The sequence below is a fragment of the Pholcus phalangioides genome, unplaced genomic scaffold, assembly GCF_987345545.1.
Source record: "Pholcus phalangioides strain wild (caught in Gottingen) unplaced genomic scaffold, Ppha-v1.0 ptg000017l_1, whole genome shotgun sequence".
Taxonomy (NCBI): domain Eukaryota; kingdom Metazoa; phylum Arthropoda; class Arachnida; order Araneae; family Pholcidae; genus Pholcus; species Pholcus phalangioides.
The window spans coordinates 20,961,855-20,977,994 of NW_028301610.1; positions in this window are offsets into that span (position 1 = coordinate 20,961,855).

Consider the following 16,140-nt stretch of genomic DNA (forward strand, 5'->3'; position numbering starts at 1 on the left):
CCAGTGGTGTAGATGTTAGCATGCTTGCCCGGTATGCAAGAGGGCCTGGGTTCGAGTCCCGGCGGAGACGTGATGACTTTTCTTTCCAAGCTCGCCTCGGCATAATATCCGGAAAATAACTGTTTCTTAGTATGATCTATTTTGTGCAACCACATTATTTCGGCACTTCCACAGCATCAGTGTGTGGATAGAACAACTTCTATCAAGATGCACATTGCAATACCAGCAAAGCAGCTGCTGAGGACAGATTTTGACAATAACAGAATGCGACTTGACCCTTGCAACTTCTGGCTGCGGTGGGGGTGGGGGGTACCTCAAAATGTTATGAACAGTGGTCAGATTGCGAATTTTGGTGAATTGCAATCTCCAGCGCATTCCCCTATATGTTAGCAGTTCCTCAGGAATATTAACATGGGGGCACGTTTGGTTTAATGAAGGTGGATTTCAAGTGCATCCACATCATGACCATGGCATATTCTGATCTGTTGTTGAACAAGAATTTGTGCTTTCACCTCATAGCCAGAACACGGTGGACAACATTTAACATTTCTTAAGTTATAGTTATTTGTTCAATTACTTCACTTTTTTGAGATGTTTTCGTGAATTATGAAATCGTGTAATGCTATAATGAATTTATCATTTTGCCATGACTGGCTATTGTTTCCATTTTGCGAGCTAATTTCCCATGTGTTGGATGTAGCTAGACGAATCATCGATATATGGCTGATGACGTTAAAGATACACTCATCAGCCGCATCAAGTGCACCGAATTTGCGCTACAAATGGATGAGTCTACTGACGTCGCCGGGTTGGCAGTTTTAATGGTGTTTGTTAGAGATGTTCATTTACAAAGCTTTCAGGAAGACCTTTTTTGCAAACCATTGCCAACCAACACATCAGGGAGTGAGATATTTGATCTTTTGGGCGAAATTTTATCATCGAATGAAATACCATGGCAAAACTGTATAGATGTATGTACTGATGGTGCAAAGGCAATGATGGGCCACAATGCTGGAGAAATTACCAAAATTACAAATAAGGCAAAAAAAAAAAAATGTAGTAGTAGCCATTGCGTCCTTCATAGACACGCACTAGCGTCGAGAAAAATTCCTTCCGAACTTATGGCTGTGTTGAACGATTTTATAAAAATGAAAAATATCAAATCGAGGCCTCTTAAAAGCAGGCTCTTCAAACAAGTGTGCGAAGACATGGGAAGTCACCATGTGTCCCCCCCCCCCCCCCCCCGTTGCACACACACTGAAGTAAGGTGGTTATCTCGAGGGAAAGCGCTTACGCGTTTGATGGAACTTCGCTCAGAGGTAGCCGCATTTTTGATGGATCAGAACGTTTTATTGGCGACGGGTTTGAACGATGGAGACTGGGTTTGCAAACTTGCATAATGGCCGACATTTTCAATAAAATTAATGAAATGAATATCATTAAAAGGAAAAGCCTCACCGTTTTTGATGCAAGTGCCAAAGTGCCTTCTTTCAAGAGGAAACTTGTGTATTGGTTGGAATGTGTTGAAGACATGGATTTTGCTTTCCTCTAACAAAGAGCTTCCTGAAAGAAAATAGTCTCAAAATTCAAGCAGCAGTGCAAAAAGCTATTCAGGCACATTGAAAGACAAGCTTTGAAAGACTCTTTTGAACATTATTTTCCTACAGCTCAAGAGAAGGTGCTCGATGACTTTAAATGGGTATTGAATGTATTCAGCGTGAACAAAAGACCATCCAGCCCAAACTCAAAAGAATACGAGCTCTTGATAGGTTTGACATCACATAGCGAACTAAAAATTGCATTCCAAAACCAAAGCCTACCCGAATTTTGGCTTAAATTACAAGATGAATTTAAAATCTTGTCTGAGAAAACAAAATTAGTACTGATGCTTTTGTCAACCACGTATCTCTGAAGCAGGATTCTCCGCGTACACAGAAATCAAAACGCAAATGCAGAAGCCGCCTGAATGCAGAGAACCGACATTCGTCTGCAATTATCATCAATTGAACCTGAAATAAGAAAACTGCAAACGAATTCGACCACAGGTGTCTCGTTAGTCATTTATCAAAAGTGCGCTATCATACTTGATCAAACGTAGATACATTTTTCATTGATAATTTATTTCGTGTTATGTCCTAATTTAAGCCTACTTTTGCATTACACTGCACTCTATAGTTACGATATATTTAATAGATACACTTCATAGAAGGCAATTCAAATACAGTAGTTAAAAAATATGCATAATGAGCGAAGATGCATTTGAATTTCATTGGATGTAAATTGGAGGAAGCGAGTTTAACTGAGCGCAGAGGTGTAGGGCCGGATGGGCATAGGGGTCTGTGCCTTCTTCCCCAGACGATAAAAAATTAAAAATATTTTAATTTTAATTTTTTCGCTGAACATTTTACGATAAAAAAATAACTTTATTTGCTGTCTGAGGCGGACACTGTTTACCGCAAAAACGAAGAACATCTTTGGTTTTGGTTTGACTTTGAGACTGGAACTAAAACTAAACTCTCCTCCCCCCCAACTCCTGACGAAGATCTTATCTTTCATATATACTGTATCACTCGCTGACTCACACAGAGCAGCATGTTCACGTTCAGTTTGTCTGATTCTTAGTTGTCATATATTTGTGTCTTGGTAATTTGTGCTAAAATGTTTAATAAATTTGTGTTATGTGTACGCCTCGGCTTCAGTGGTGACTCTCAAATGAACAGAACCTTCTGAATAAACTTTTTGGTCGTATTTCCAAGCTCTGGATTATTTTCCCTCTGTTTCCATTGGCATGATGGGATCTTCTCACGGTGAGCTACTGTTTTCGCTAATCTTCCGGCCTTTATATATATTTTTTTTTCTTGTAAAATTCTAATATTGTTCGCATAAAATAATTTTATAGTTGGAATTTTATCCTCGTTTTCCCCCATCTATTTCGTTATTGTTATTACGAGATGGATGACGGTACGGATCCCACGGTGGTCGCAAGGGTATCTTGTAAATTACCTCCAATGTGGATAAATAATATTGCTTTATGGTTCGTGCAAGTGGAAGCTAATTTCGCAGTAGCACAAATAACTTCCGATATAACGAAATATAACACTGTTTTAGCAGCTGTAGATGCCGACTCGCTTCATTCGGTTTCAGACTTGGTGCTTAATCCACCAGCCGAAAACAAATACGAAGCACTTAAAAAAAGGCTTATCGCTGAATTTACAGATTCTAAATCGATACAAATCCGCAAACTGTTGTCTGAATTGACTCTTGGGGATAAGAAACCATCCTCTCTACTGAGACAAATGAAAGAGCTGGCAGGAAATTCAGTAACTGAAGATTTTCTAAAAACTATTTGGATGGAAAGGTTACCTTTGAACTCTCAGGCCATTTTATCAGTGTCAACTGCAGATTTAACTGAGTTGGCCACACTAGCCGATAAAATTTCCGAAATACGACCAATACCGAGTATTTCTGCGCTTTCTTCACAGTCAGGCCCTTCATCAGATTCTGTGAAATCTGATATTGCACAATTGCGTAGTGAAATATCGCAATTAAAAATTCAAATTGCAGATTTGTCAACGAAAATTAAAAATGAAAATTATTCAAGAGGGCGTACTCATTCTCGCTACCGAAGCAACAGCCGTAATTTTAGAAATCGTAACTTCAATAGTACACAAACACTATGCTTCTATCATAATAAATTTGGTGAGAAAGCAACAAAGTGTTACCAGCCGTGCACATACAAATCAAAAAACTAAAGCACGCTGCTGCATCGTTACAGCATACTTTTTCCGGTGCAGCAGCAGGTCCTACTAAATGTAGACTTTACGTATATGATAAAGCGACAAATTGTAATTTTTTAATCGATTCGGGTAGTGACATCTCTTGCATTCCTGTGTCACCCAATGTGAAGGACAGTTCTTCACATTTTCTCTATGCAGCCAACAACACGAAAATTCCAACATACGGAAAAAAACATTTAGAGCTAAATTTAGGGCTTCGTCGAAATTTTCGTTGGACTTTCCTCATTGCAAAAGTCAATACTGCTATTATTGGTGCTGATTTTTTAACACATTTCGGACTCGTGTTGGATTTAAAAAATAGAGCATTAATTGACTCTATCACTAACATGCAAACAAAAGGTGTACTGTCCAATGCTGCAGTACCCACAGTGAAATTGATTGTTGGTGAATCACCATATCATAAAATTTTTGAACAATTTCCAATTTTGGCAAATCCAATACCGCAGTTTTCCCGTCCTCCAAAACATAACACTCAGCATTTTATTGAAACAAACGGAAGTCCAATTTTCTGTAAACCAAGAAGGCTGCATCCAAAAATATTACAAGCAGTTAAACAAGAATTTGAATATTTGATTGATAATGGAATTTGTCGCCCATCAAAGTCACCTTGGGCTTCTCCAATTCATGTAGTTCCGAAATCAAATGGAACGTACCGAATTTGTGGTGATTATCGTCGCTTGAATGCTATAACTGTCCCAGATAGGTACCCATTACCTCATATACATGACATAACTAATGTTCTGCACGGAAAGAAAATATTTTCCAAAATTGATATAGTAAGGGCATACTATCATATTCCGATAAATGAATCCGATGTACCAAAAACTGCCGTTACTACTCCCATTGGTAGTTTTGAATTTTTATATCTCCCATTTGGTCTGAAATGTGCACCAATGACATTTCAAAGATTTATGAATGAGGTACTGAAAGGTCTCGATTTTACTGTCAGTTATTTAGACGATGTCTTAATTTTTTCTGAAAACGAAAATGATCATATTAAGCACGTGGAACTTGTTTTGGAAAGGTTTAGTAGGTACGGACTAAACATAAATGCTTCCAAATGTGTTTTTGGTCAACAACAAATTTCCTTTCTGGGTCACGAAATATCAGCAGGTGGTGTTCGACCTTTGGACGACAAAGTAAAAGCTATAATGAACTATCCACGTCCAGAAAATCTGGTGCAACTCAGAAAATACTTGGGGTTACTAAATTTCTATAGGAAATTCATTTCACATGCTGCTGAAGTACTAGCACCATTAACTGACCTATTAAAAGGGTCTAAAAAGAAAAATGATCAATCTCGCATTACATGGTCTAAAAATTTGTTAGATTCATTCGAAAAATCAAAAGAAGCTTTGCTAAACGCTACTTCGCTAGTGTTTCCAGAAAATGAAGATAAGTTAATACTTCATTGTGATGCTAGCGAAATTTCAATTGGAGCTACCTTAAGTGTAATGCAGAATTTAGAATATAAACCCCTGGGATTCTTTTCAAGACGTCTTACACCTACACAAATGAAATATTCAAGTTTTGACCGTGAACTATTAGCTATATACGAGTCTGTTAAATTTTTTAAACACATGCTAGAGGCTAGAAACTGTAAAATTGTTACAGATCATCGCCCATTAACATACGTTTTTCGTAAGGCAACGGACACTTACTCGAATAAGCAAACACGGTGGATTTCTTACATATCAGAATTCACTACTGATATCGAGTATCTAAAAGGTGAGCGAAATGAAGCTGCCGATGCACTATCGCGCATAAGTGAGGTTATTGTCCCCCAGCCACTTAATTATGATGAACTCAGTAATGATCAAAAATCAAACGAACAACTGAAACAACTCATTTCAGACACTAATACTGGGTTGCAATTGAAATTAATTCAATTGCCCAATTCAAATTCTCAAATATATTGCGATCTTTCAACTGGAAAAGTAAGACCTTATGTCACTGCTAAATTTCGCAAACAAGTTTTCCTAAACTTACATTGCCTTTCTCATCCAGGTATTAGAAGTACTGTTGACCTTATACGTAACCGTTTCGTTTGGCAGTCTATGAATAAAGATGTTCGTGAGTGGGCACGCCAATGCATTGATTGCCAACGTTCTAAAATTCACAAACACACGAAATCAGAATTAGGAAAATTTTCACTGCCAACTGCACGATTCCAACATATTCATTGCGATCTTGTGGGACCCTTGCCGGAATAAAACGGGAAAACTTATTGTTTAACTTTAATTGACCGCGTAACACGTTGGCCGGAAGCATATGCGATTTCAGATATTACCGCTGAAACAGTCGCAAAGACAATCTACTCTGAGTGGATTGCCCGATTCGGCACACCAGACCGCATAACAACTGATCAAGGCAGACAGTTCGAGTCAAGACTAATGTCTCAGCTTGCTGCTCTTCTAGGTGTGGAAAAGTGGCGAACATCACCGTACAACCCAAAAGCAAATGGGCTGATCGAAAATTTTCACCGTCCATTAAAAGCTGCAATTATGGCTCACCACACCACCAAGTGGACAGAAGTCCTCCCAACCATTCTTCTCGGTTTTCGTTCAGCACTGAAAGAAGATATAGGTGCAACACCAGCTGAGCTTGTCTACGGTGCTTCCTTGCGTCTTCCTGGCGATTTTTACGATTCGAGTGACAAAATTCAAGATCCGTCCATGTTCATCGAAAACCTCAGGCAACACATGAGAGCATTAAAACCGAAGCCAACAAGCTCTCATAACAAAAATAATGTGTTCGTACATAAAGCATTAAACACCTGTTCTCATGTATTTATCCGACATGACAGGTTGAGAACATCGCTTCAAGCACCCTACTCCGGACCGTTTCCGGTGATCAGCAGAAAAGAAAAGAACTTTAAAGTTCTGATAGATGGAAAACCAACAAATGTATGTATCGATCGAATCAAACCTGCATTCACAGTGAATGAGGATGCTACAACTACAATTTCGAATACAGTGTGTCCCAAAATTAATGTGCTTCCGAAACCACCAGACCGCTTCACGCGTTCCGGAAGACAGGTTCGCTATCCTGTCAGATTTAACAATGTTGTCAGACTGTGTCGTTAGTCACTGGAAGGGGGGTACTGAGGCGGACACTGTTTACCGCAAAAACGAAGAACATCTTTGGTTTTGGTTTGACTTTGAGACTGGAACTAAAACTAAACTCTCCTTCCCCCCCAACTCCTGACGAAGATCTTATCTTTCATATATACTGTATCACTCGCTGACTCACACAGAGAAGCATGTTCAGTTTGTCTGATTCTTAGTTGTCATATATTTGTGTCTTGGTAATTTGTGCTAAAATGTTTAATAAATTTGTGTTATGTGTACGCCTCGGCTTCACTGTCTAAATCAATTGCTTTAAAATGCTTCTGGACGTTAGTAACTAAACATTTCTCTGAAACAAAGTTCACGGGCCCCCTTCAAAAGGTCGAGTGTGTACACCTCCGATTTCAAAGATGGTATTGTGTTGTTCTCGTTAATAAATAACCATTTACAACATATATGGTTTGATTTATTGAAATTTGGAAGAGGTTCTATGTATGGGTAAATTTTGATAATGACTCGTATATCTCTCAGTTGTGTAAGTAGGATTATGAATTGAGATATTGTGGTATTTCAAATTTTTGTGGCAAGTTTTCAATTAGAATTTCATTGCAAGGGCATTTCACAATTGTTTAGAGACTTTTTTTTACTTTGCATTTATCTATTAACCCCCTCAGACTATTTTATTTAATTGTAAAACATAAGGTAGACCCTAGGGGCTCCGCCACAAAAATCGAGACTGAAAAGGCGAGTCGAAAAAGGTTGAGAACCGCTGCTTTACAATATAACAATATGTATCAGTCATAATCAATCTACTTCGTGGTATTTTGCGCAAAATAATCTGTGGAAAAATGTTTCAAGTTTGTAGAGCGCCATCTGTCGAATAGTAGTATAGTAACAAGATATAGGAGGAAAAAACAAGACATTTTTTTCCTCTCGATATTAATGAAATCGGACACAAAACACAATTCATGCTAAAAATTATTAATTATTTAGAATTAAACTCAGGTTGATAAAACGTTGATTTATTAAAAAGAAATATTAATTGATGAATTAATACTTCTTACCATATGTGGCATATTTTATCTGTAAATGTGATTGATGTTCTAGCGGTGGTAAGGTGCTGGGATAAAATGTGAAATATATTCTATTACACCCGTTGGGATAGGACGTGAGACTTCTTCGGGTAGTTCTGGCTGGATTATAAAAGTATTCATCTTCCCACAATATTAACTCGAATGTTTTTCCCGCAGCTATCCGTGTCCCCATAACCCAGGGCCGTAGCCAGAAATTACTTTCGCAGAGTTGGGGGAGGCAAACTTACATGTATTAGTAAACTTAATCATGTGATACCGATGATCTGTAAATGTGCCGCGGGTCCCCTGTGTGACATGGAACCAGCGGCGTCGGAAGTATTTTCAACCCGTGGGTGCTCACGCAGGTGTATGTGGGGGGGGGGGAACATTTTTAAAAAACAAATATTTAATTTTTCTTTTATTTATGTTATATTTCTATAGAAATACTGTATAACAGCGGTTCTCAACCAGTCCTCCGCGTGCACCTCCCACAGGCCCCGCGGTTACTCCAGGGCAATAAAACAAATCTGATAAATAAATGAAAGGAGGCTTGTGTGCGGGGCACACAAATACACTTAAAGGTTGAAAACCACGGCTGCATTGGCGTACGCAAGGGAGGGATTTGGGGTTCTAACCCCTCCCCCACCACCCAAGCCGATATTATAGTGTTATTTTGCAGGAAAAAACGTAAAACACCCCTCCTTGAGAAGAAAAAAATTAAAAACCCCTCCCTCGAAAAAATTCTGCGTATGCACGGCTATATATTATGGGCAGGGTGGGGTAAGATTTAAGCTTTCCTCAATCCCGATACAAATTTTCTTATATTTTTTCATATTCCTCCACTATAATCTTACTTTGTCTTTAAAGGGGAAAAACGAACATTTTTTTTAAATTTGGAGAACATTGTGACAATAGGGTGAACCCATGGTTGCAGATGTCTGATAATAGTTCAGTTAAGATTTGTTTAAAACGTCAAAAAGCAAGAGACTTAAAATTCGCAAATGTGTTCACAGCTAGATAAAAACTATAATTGATCATTTTTGTCGCACCACGGCGGTCATTTTCTGCACACGACGGATAATTAGACAGGGACCTACAATTTATTGCTAATTTCGAATGGCAGATTTTTTGTATATTCAGAGGCTGGTGCGCTAGCCCCTCGGTGTGGGACTCACTGCGGTAGCAAACTATTTTTGTGGTCATGTCGCCGTTTCTGTTGTTCCCCAGTGTCAGGAAAGTTTGACAAGAACGAATCGGGTATCGAACACGCGACACCTCTAAACATCCTTTGGTATTTTTTTAGGAAAGTATCTTATCGACCTCGGCTACCGCACCTAATGTATCAAAAATTAGTTTTCACCAAGAATCACCAATCCAATATAGTTCGAGTATCACAGTTGAAATATTTTTTTTCCTTAAAATGTAAAAAGGTGTGGGAGACCTGTCTTGCCTCGGGTTGGCAGTTTTTCTTTTTGGTTATTTTGTTTAGCTATAATGAGTGTGGGCATTCGTCTGCCTGACATTTTTGAGTGCGGTGGCAGGGCCGTATTTATGTTTTTGCCGCCTCCTCCCATTTCAGTTTATCTTTTTACCCCCCCCCCCCCAAGCAGTGGCGGATTACCGCACAGGCGCATGAGGCGCGCGCCTGGGGCCTCGGCAGAACGGGGGGCCTCCAAATAGTTGTGTGCTTCATCCTACATATGAATTTACATGCGTATCAACAAATCTCTTGAACTAAGTACAGTATCTGCTCCCCCCCCCTTTTTTTTTTTAACCGCAATTTTTTTTTTTTTATGTATACTGTACGTAAGAGTTATGGAAGAAAAACGGGAACTGAAAGAAAAGAACAATTTACAAGACGCAGCTCTCAAGGGCCAGTTCTTCCCCGACAAAGAAAGAAGAGACATTGTAAAGCGATCATTCAGGGAGGGTCATTTTCAAACAGTATTTCCCTAAGGGCACAAGCAAGAGGAGGGGTGAGAACAGCAGGTCCTAATGTCTGTCCGAAATGAAAATTGGAGTGAAGGCATAAACAGATGTCTCATTCCACAGTATTAAATGCTTTTATGGGCGCCGATAATACGACAGCTTTGGTGTAAGCTTTTGTATACAGTATAATGGATGGCAAGATGGCTATCGGCAAGCGGCGACATCGACAGGAAGAGACACTCGTACTAATTAAAATGAATGTAGTAGAGGTCTTATTGTGATTTTGTCTCCCACTTGTTTGAATGAAATACTATAAGCTGGTTCAAACAACATATACATTTGCAATCTATGACTGGAACCATACGACCATATGACAAAAGAAAAGTGGGGTTTGAAATGAATGCTGAATGACATGCATTCTGAATCACGTGATTTTTCTGTTTCTCTTTTAACACTCCCTCCCCGGCTGAAAAAAATCAAGGGGGTTTCTTTTCCTTCTTTCTAAAAAAAGAGCTACATTTTTGGATTGGTCAAGGAGGCTTGGGTAGACAACATCTTTGTGTCAGACCGAAAAGTGTTTATTGTTAATGTAATTGTAATGTGTGTTATTGTAATGAAAAAAATTTTCATGCCTATCCTCAAGATTTGCTTTAGGATTTAGATTGCAGAATCTCCAAAAATAACGGTAAGCAAAACTAAAAATATATAAATTATCTGATAAATTTTTATTTGAGCATTTCAATTCAACTACAGTAGTCTCTCGAGAATTCGGTCGTGCTCTAATCCAGCACGTCCAGTAGTCCAGGATATTTAGGTGGTGTGGTGTCACTTTTCTCCTGATGCCCTAACTCCTTAACACGTTCTAATATTTCTTAATTGCTGATCAAGTCCTGACTATGTCTTTGCACGAAATTTCATATATTATTTCAATGGGTTTCTTCAAAGTTAATCCAGCAATTTCGGTAAAATCTGGCACACCGTGGTCTAATACGTACCGGATTAGCGAGAGTCTACTGCAGGGGTCTTCAACCTTTGAGGCATAACAGGCCATATTGAAACATTTTATAAAGTACGCGGGTCACAATGTTATACTGTGGCATTTTTCGTTATTAAACGAAACGGGGGGGGGGGCATAATATAGAAGATTTTTATTCACTCTGAATACAAATAATACAAAGGCAAAGGCCACAACAGGCAGAGTGCCCAACGAGGTGGCTGAAAGAGAAAATAATAATAATTAATATAATAATAGTAAAAATAAAATAGAATAAACAAATAAAAAATAATAATTTCTAAAAAAAATTTTTTAAATAATTTTTCATTAAATTTTATTCATTCTGAAATTATTTCTTTCATTAAATTTTATTCATTCTGAAATTATTTCTTTCATTAAATTTTATTCATTCTGAACTAATTTCTTCCATTAAAAATATAATTCTTATATTTACTCTGATATAATTTCTTCCCTCTATTCAAGAAATGTTTTTCTATTAAATATTATCAGTATCTTTATATCAAATCAAATATATTATATTTGAGATATTATCAAATCTTTATTAATCAGTAATATTAAATTACTAAAACTATGACGGATCTCCATTTTTGCCGTGTGGCTGAAGGCACCAGGACGGACATCTTAGATTACTAAAAATATGATGCAGAATTTTACTGTGATTTTTTTTTTTTAATGGGAGTGTGATTATTTTTCATCTAGTACCAGAGAATATCATTATATTTCCTTATCTTATTTTTGTGTTTATGGTTGTGGTGATGCAAAAAAAAGTTATGATTTTCATAATATTGTTTATTTTAGTGAACCATCTCGTTCTTATTAGGGCCAAAAGGGTGCAGTGGTGGATAAACGCAAATTTGTGGGTGGGGGCGGTGGTTGTGACCATGTGTTCAATTTTTCAGGACAGTTCTGATTTTTTTTTGGAAAAAATTCTGAATTTCCCCCCTTTTTTAAGCAAATTTATTTTCTTGGTTTGTTATTCAGTCAAAAACGTAGAAAACTTTTTTTTTCCATTTAATTTTTCTGCTCTCGGGGGGGGGGGTTGACAGCCCCTACCTTTAACCGCCCCTGATAGGGGGGCCTCCAGATCAGGTTGCGCCTGGGGCCTCCCAAAATCATGATCCGCCACTGCCCCCAAGCCATTACTAATAAATCACAAACAAGTAAAACACAAAAAGTGGTACTACTGTATATTAGTTGCTCCTAAATTTCACTTTTCTGTCCTGTATTCGTATCCTATTCCGATCCATAATGATTGCCATACAACGGGGGGGGACTCAACCTCCGGCCCGCAGGCATTGATGGAAAACTCCGATAAATTTGATGGGAATGTATAGTGCATACGTTCGAATCAGGGCCGTCTTAAGAGCATCATGGGCGCCGGACCAAGCGGTTTTTTTCGAGGCCCTACTGGTAAATTCTAGAAAATTTCAACCAGATCCAACTTTTGTGAGACCCCTTTTCTCTCGAGGTGCCCGGGTCGGCACTGATTCGAATATGAAAGAATATCACCTATCAATGGTGCAGAGATACTTTCTGCGTACTTGGTTATAGTCTAGCAAGGGGGAAAAAAAATCAATAATGCAATATATAATATTTATATCTACACTTTAGGACGTGTGGTTAAAGATATTTTGAAATAATGAAATAGTTTTTCATTTTTTTTTCGTGGACACATTAAAATTCTAGATGGTGCCACCAGTGGTTTGTGCACTCGTTGTGATTTAAATTCTTGCATTACTTGAATATACAGAGTGTCCCACAATCGTCTGACGCTTTTCAAACTAAGAATAGCAAGAGAACGGTGGCCGATATTAAAGTCATTCTTGCGGAATGTAAATGTGCGAAGTCAGGAATTTCAGCTACGTCATTCATGTTTCAGGGATTGTATAGTTATTAAAATAAAATAAAAAATTTACTTTTTATATGGACCTGTGCCCAAAAATCGAATTAAAAAGTTGTTGCCCTGTCTCTTCTGCTGCCAACAAAGACATTTCCACGTTTCTAAATGCAATATTCGCAGATATAGCGGAAAATCGGCGAAAATTTGGGAAAGCAAGCGTTAGTTTTTGAAAGAAGTTATTTTAATTAGAAAATTGGAGACAAAAACTATCTCGGTAAATAATTAGAAACAATGAAATTCTTGTTAAACTGCTTTTGTTCATTTCATTTTTTTTCCCTTATGCTACTTTTATATTGAAGCTACATAATAAAATATATGTATAAAAATTACTTGAAAAGTGAATTTAGTATTTAAAAGGTTAGAAGAATACATACTTTATAGATTTTCTCCTGTGTATAACACTAATCAATTTTTACGAAATTTTTTTTACATGATAGTCAAAAATGAGCCACGTGACTAAAAATGCACACACACCATGGTTTCCAAAACTTGTTATGTTCATACGTTTCCAGACAATTTTCCAAAATTAATTCCACAAGTCTGAATAATTAAGTTTATTATATTAAACTGATTCTAAATACATATTGATATGGAATTTACTGCGTGGAAATTAATTTTTTTTTTAAAAATTAAAAACGAAATAAGCAATACTTGACATATTTTATTGCGGTCTTTTGTTTCTGTATTTCATTGCGTATATTTTTTTGTTGCGGTACATGTAGTTTAATACAATACCATACTTCTTGGAATAATCACCACGTGAATGTATGCGTCGCTGTATCGGACAAAAAGAAACCATCAATGTATGACATTTTGTTTAAGAACTTAACATTAGTCCCGCATCTGCCGCACATGTCGGATATAAAATTTATTTAATGCTTATTTTTAATTCCGGAAATACTTTCTAAATGCTCAGTAATTCTTGTCAAATGCTTGGCAATTTTAAAAATGCTACTCGGTTAATTGACTGTTGAATATCATGTGATTCAATAGGCCAATCTCTTGGAAATTGTATTTTTTGAAACGATAGTGAACAAACGCGTCGCATCTCTCTCAGTGCAAGCACCGCCAGTCTCTAAAATCACGTTTTTCAAAACCTAGACAACGCGATGCTCGTTCCATGAAATTAAGGGATTAACAATTAAAATACTGTGTATATGTAAAAGGCACTATGTCCATTTTCGCCATATTTGAGATAACGCCATTAATTTGCTGTATTTTCGTTACACTATACACATAGGTATAGAATATCAAGCCCTATTTCAATAAAAAACAGATATTCACTTTAAAAGGCTCTCTTGCAAAATTTCCCTTTTGGCACATTGTGCCAAGTATCTCCGATATACAGAAATAGTTCAAAATTAGTTGATAGTTTTTAGTTGGGTTACTGTATTTTTGAAATATGACATCCATATTTGTTAGGCCCATTTCACACGGAGCGGATGCGGACGCGGATCCGCATACCCTTTCAAACGAGCACTTTTTTTTTTTAGTTCGAAATTCGTGAATAAAAACTGTTTTTTCGCAATTTTTGTAATTATTTTTCTCCTTCACCCCTGATTCAGTGCCCATAGGCAGCCTAGAGGCATTCTTTGGTGGTTTTTATCATTGAGCCTAAAGATGCCTCCATTCCGATCCTCACAAGTAGTCGATGGGAGAAAATATCTTAAAATATTTTCAAAAAATTTTGAAAAAAATCTGTCTTTTCGGAAAAATATGAAAGAAAATTCCAAAAACATCCAATGTTCGAAAAATCCAATCCAAAAACATCCAAAACATTCGATGTTCCAAAAAAAAAAATTCAGCAAATATCAAAGAATTTGCAAGTATAAAAAAAAGGAGGGGTTGGGACTTTCAAAATGTCTGTGCTTAGAAATATTCGCATCACAATTCTGTCTTAGGCCGGGATTACACTATAAAAGTTTTGTAAAAGCTCTTTGATAAAACGTGAAAAATTCAACCATGAAAATCACCGGTTGCATTTGCTTGAATGCAACCGATGCGCCTATTGGTTGAATTTTTTAACTTTTATAAAAGATCTTTTACAAAACTTTATAGTATAATCCCGGCCTCAAGTACGGATTACACTATAAAAATTTTATAATAATTCTTTTAAAAAAGCAACTAATAAATTTATCGGTTGCACTTGCAATTTGTTAGTTGCTTTTTTCAAGTTTTATAAAATAACTTTCATGAACCTTTTAGAGTGAAATCCCATCCTTAGATTAGTCACTTCTGAAATATAAAATTTCATTTTTTTAAGTTTATAGACTGAATATTGAGTAAAATATACTTGTAGGTATCGGGGAACCACCAAAAATATTCAAGTGCTAGGGTCTTCAAACGTCTTAATCCGGCCCTGAGTGAACACGTACGTGGATAACGTTGTTTATGAAAAGTTGTTGTTTTTAAAGTTTAAAAAAATTAACAGATTAAAAATTTAAAAAAATAACAAATATTTAAAATAATATTTCAGATATTTATATTTTTAAATAATTTTAAAAATTTAAAAAGAAAAAAATTAAAATTTTTAAATTTAATTTAAAAGTTATTAAAGTATGTAGTCAATTAAATATTCGTAATGAACAGAACGGCTTATAATTTTGGTCCCGTCAGTGGCCCTTGTTGGCAGGTTTTATTGTATAAAATTGTTAAGTATGGACAAAAGGCAGTTAAAGTTGCTATATCTCAATCTCAAAAGGAAACGAAGGGATACACGTATGTAGGTACATTATATTAATGAGCAGGGACCATCGTATGGTGTTTTTAAGGGTATTTATGGCAAATAATTAAAAAAATTCCGTGAAAAATCACCTTCAAAAAGTAGCCAAAGATGCGGACGAATTCGCTCCGCATCGTGTGAATAGCTCCGAATAAACCTATTGTCAAAACTTCTATGTGCGGATGCGGAGCCCGCACTTAGGTTTTGACACATGCGGACGACGTCCGGACCCGCATGAACATTTCCTAGGTGCGGAGATTTTTCGGCTCGTCTGAAAGGCGCAGTATATTCCAATTGTTAAAACTTCTTCCGGACCCGCATCCGCGTCCGCTCCGTGTGAAAGGGTCCTTATGGGCATCTTTTTCTCAGCCACCTCGTTGGGCATTTTGCCTGTTGTGGCGTTGTATTTGTATGAAATGCAAATGTAAAATATAAACTGTTCACCTGTCATGTCAGTTACTCTTCTGAAAATGTAGTAAGACAGAACAATATAAAGATTGCAGACAAAACATGATTTAATTGCCGCCTCTGTATTAAGACGAGGATGCGAGTCAACTTCATGTGGTTTTGCATTAGATTTTTGAACACGTTGGCGCCAGGACCAATTTGGTCAAACTGTGCCAACGGTTTTGCAAC